Source organism: Carcharodon carcharias, chromosome 4 (genome assembly GCF_017639515.1).
Source record: "Carcharodon carcharias isolate sCarCar2 chromosome 4, sCarCar2.pri, whole genome shotgun sequence".
Classification (NCBI taxonomy): domain Eukaryota; kingdom Metazoa; phylum Chordata; class Chondrichthyes; order Lamniformes; family Lamnidae; genus Carcharodon; species Carcharodon carcharias.
In genome coordinates, this window is record NC_054470.1 from 178,723,670 (window position 1) to 178,728,175 (window position 4,506).

The 4,506-nt window shown below is 39.2% G+C and overlaps 1 pseudogene; it reads right to left on the reverse strand.

The window, feature by feature from the left end:
• Positions 1-791: 791 nt before the first annotated feature.
• Positions 792-888, reverse strand: LOC121277526 (annotated as a pseudogene).
• Between the last annotated feature and the right edge of the window lie 3,618 nt (positions 889-4,506).

The following is a 4,506-nucleotide window of genomic DNA, read 5'->3' on the forward strand; positions in this document are numbered from 1 at the left end:
CCTGCCAAATAGTTGCAATAATTTACAAGGACAACTATCTGCAATTAATGTTGAACTTATAATGAAAAACGTTCACATATTTACCAATGCTTTGAATTTGGTTATAAGCGTTAGGACTCCCAAAGTCAGATGATTTGCCTGACAACCGGTTCAATAAAATCCATCATATCTGGAAATCTCCTGGAATTGTTTACCTAAGTGACAAGAATGTATTCTGTAAACATTATCAAGGTGCTTTGTTTAAATGCAAGAGGAGATTTTTTACTAAATTTCTCAGAATAGAGTGCTGTTAGTTGTACCTATTACATAGAATTCAGTGTAGACAATGTTCATTGCCAGTAAGATTAAAGAAAAGAAGTTGTGCATTTGTATTGCATATTGCACAAACTCAGGATATCCCAGAGTATTTGCAGCCAACGAAGTACTTCTGGAGAGTAGTCATTGTGTAACATAGGAAACATGGCAGCCAGTTTGCACACCACAAGATCCTATAAACAGCAATGGGATAAGGACCAGATAATCTGTCTTTGATGTTGATTGAGGGATAATTATTGGCCAGGACACCAGGGATAACTTGGGTGCTTTTCCACATATTGGTGCCACGGGATCTTTAACATCTGCCTTTGAGAGAAGATGTGCATCAGTTTAATGTCTTATCCGAAAGATGGCACCCTGACAGCGCAGTGCTCCCTCAGTACTGGTACTAGAGTGTCAGCCTAGAATTCTGGGTCAAGCAGGCCTCTAACACAGCGGCAAGACAGCTATTCACTGAGACCCAGCTGGCAAGACTAAAAAATATGGAATGATTCATGAATTTACATGATCTCCTTGCACAGGGACCATGCTAATCTTCTTAGTACAGCTTTAATTTTAGTAACTGTGCTTCACAAATTTGCGTTTCAATTAGCATTAAGCACAATGTTATTTTAGTCACCATTCTTGGCTAAGTTGACTACCCTGCCAAGGAGTGGTACAATGCATGATAAGATTTGTTAAATCGGTCCCAAGCCAGATGGCGAATTATGAAGTAGACACAAATCCTTTTCTTGATTGTAGGTTTATTTACAGAATGCAGGACTACATATTTTTGCTTCCTACCTACTTACCAGTGCCTCATGAATCTTTCTTTTCAACCTTTGAGTATCAAATAAACAAATAAACTAACTGACTAATGAACCACCCCTTATAGAGGAAGTATCTCTTTATACTGTTTTGAGTAAAAAATAATTCAAACGAACAAATTAACCAATAAACAAATTTATAGCCCCAAGTCTTTCTTTTGTATTTTTTGTTAGTATGATCAACTCAATATACGCTGGAGTATTTGGTGACTGCTTTGGTGCCTTCAGAGATGGCGTGTTCCTCTGGCAGCATGAGTGAGCTCTGGATCTCCCTGGTCAAGATGGTGTGGTGCTTGTTGTAGTGAATCAGATGCGAAGCCTTGGAGGTGATGTGCTCAAAAATGTCCACAACGAAGGAGTTAATGACACTCATGACCTCGAATGAAATATTGGTGGACCTGGGTCAGCACTCTGTCCATGTAAGCAGAGTAGCTCTGCTTCTGAGTTTTCCTCTGTTTCTTGGGCAGTTTCTTGGTGGTTTTAATAAGTGACTGCTGCATGCCTTGCACTATCCTTAAGTATTTCTTTCATATGTGAGCAAGCTACCTTATCAGGCAATGCCTTTTCAACTATGTATCCTTAACCTTGATAATAAAATTAAAATACCATTAACAAGACTTTCACTGCAGTAATAGCCAAAACAGCCATAACTTAGTGGTAGCCATCTCGCTTCTCGCTTAGGATATGGTGGATTCAGTTCTGAAAGTTTATTGACTTGAAATGTTCACTCAGTCTCTTTCCCAACTAATGTTGCCTAATCTATTGAGTATTTCCAGCAAGTTGGTAGGAAGAATGAGCATAGACAATCCAAAATAAGCAGTACAGTTCTAAACAGGGTACAGAAATAGAGGAATCTGGGGGTATATGTGCACAAATCATTGAAGGTGGCAGGTTGAGAGCATGGTTAATAAAGCATACCATGATAAATAGGGATTTGGTGTCCAGAAGCATGTAAGCTATGTTAAACGTGTAGAGAACACTGTTTTGGTCTCGAAAGGAGTATTGTGCCCAGTTCTGGGCACCGCACTTGAGGAAGGATGTGAAAGCATTAGAGAGAGCGCAGAAAGGATTCAGAAAAAATATTCCAGGGATGAGGGACTTCAGTTACCTGGAAAGATTGAAGAAGTTGGGACTATTCTCCTTTGAGAAGAGAAGGTTGAGAGGAGATTTGATAGAGGTATTCAAAATCATGAGGGGTCTGGACAGAAGAGAAAGGGAAAATCTTTTCCCTTGGTAAAAGGATCAAGAACCAAAAGGCACAGATTTAATGTAATTGGCAAAAGAAGCAATGGCGACATGAGGAAAAACTGTTTTCACAGCGAGTGGTTAGGATCTGGAATGCAGAGTGTGGTGGAGGCAGATTCATTTGAGGCTTTCAAAAGGAAACTGGATCATCATTTGAAAAAGAAAAAGATTCAGGACTACAAGGAAAAGTTGGGTGAGTGGTACTAGGCTCCTGAAGAGGACCAGCATGGATGCGACAAGTCAAATGGCCTCCTTTTGTGCTGTTACCAGTCTAAGATCACTGCTTCTATTGTGGATTAAAGCCCTAGTCCACGGACTTAAGCACAAGATCTAGCCTACATTCCAGAGCAGCACTGAAGGAACTGCCATCGTTGCAATTGACAGGATGAAAATCAAAAAAGGTTTTCAATAAAGGATGGGCAGCTGGCTTTGCCACATTAACACTGATGATCCACAACATCACAATAACACACAGGATCTACTCCATCACATTAACACCCAGGATCCTCTCTGACATGTTAGTACCCAGGATCCTCTCTGATATGTTAATACCCATGATACTCTCTGACACTTTAACACCCAGGATCCACTCTGACATATTAATACGCAGAATCCATTCTGATGCGTTAATACCTAGGATCCACTCTGATACATTAACACCCAGGATCTCTTCTGATACATTAACATGCAAGATTCACTCTGACACATTAATATGCAGGATCCGCCCCACCACATTAACACTCAGAATCCAGTGTGACACATTAATACCTAGGATCCACTCCATCACATTAATGCCCAGGATCCGCTTGGACACATTACCCTCCATGGTAAATTTAAAATCCATTCCATCCCCATGACCCTAAATCATTTTTTTGTTCACTTTCTTTCAGAATCATCAAATCGTACAGCACAGAAGGAGGCTATTCGTCCCATCATTCCTATGTTAGCTTTTTTGAAAACGCTGTCCAATTTGAACCTCCACCTTATTCCACATGATCCTGGAAATTAATACTCTTCAAAAAGATGAATAATTGCCTTTTGAGAGTTCCTATGGAATATGCTCTCACTACCCTTTTAGACAGTGTGTTCAACAACATAACTTAATCTGCAGAACAATTTATAGATCAAACAGTCTAAGCTCCTGCTGAGCTGAACTCCTACTCCTACTCCCACTCCTGCAAAATGGGAGATGCTCCATTTGCCTGTATATCCAATTATTTTAACAATAGGGGACCATCATTATTCCATTGCAGCATTCAACATTAATGATTTGAATGTAAAATAGTAAAGTTAAATAGCTTGAGAGCTAAGTCTAGATTGCAATGAATCAAAATCCCTTGAAGTACGTAGTTTGATATCTGGAAATGGCACCAGGAAAGAGTCTTGAGCCGTTTGTTTAGTGGAAAGGCAGAAGTTTGGGGCATTCTTTGTAGATCACATAGAAATAAGTGGTAAAATCAGCTGAGTCTCTTGTGTCTGCAAATTTCTTATATTTTCTTGTATATCAATAAATTGTTACAAGGATGGTGGTGAAGTGTGAGTTATTATAAATGATGCACCTAGGGATTTTCTAGGAAGTTCTAGATAGATCATAAACACACATTCACTGAACATTTCATTACTTTTTAGTACTTAAACGCAAGCCTTTCTCCTATTCTACTTCATATCCCATTTATTTCATAGTGTTACATTCAATGATAAATATGAGTTAAAGTTAACACAGCAACTTTGTCATTTGTCACTCCTGCCATTTTGCGAACCCACAGACTGGCAAGATTCCCTCTTCAGAAATTTTCAAAGTGACAAGGGGTTTTGCTGAGGTAAGTCAGTGAGTGAGTGAGTAACAAAAGGATATAAGCTTGCAGTCATTAAAGGAAAGAAGGAAGGTGTTTTTGGTACAGGTCATTGTTAGGAAATGGAATGCCACACAAGTAACAGTGGTGGAACCAAAAGGAGTTGGATGAACATTGGAAAAAGGATTTTAAAGCCTATGCAGAAAAGCCGAGCAATGGGAGACTAAATTAATAGATATTTGCAAAAGTAAGTGAGTGTATTTTTAAAAAATATATTCCTGAGATATGGGTATCGCTGTCAAGACTGCAGTTATAGCCCAGAAAAGGTGGTGGTGAGCCACCTTCTT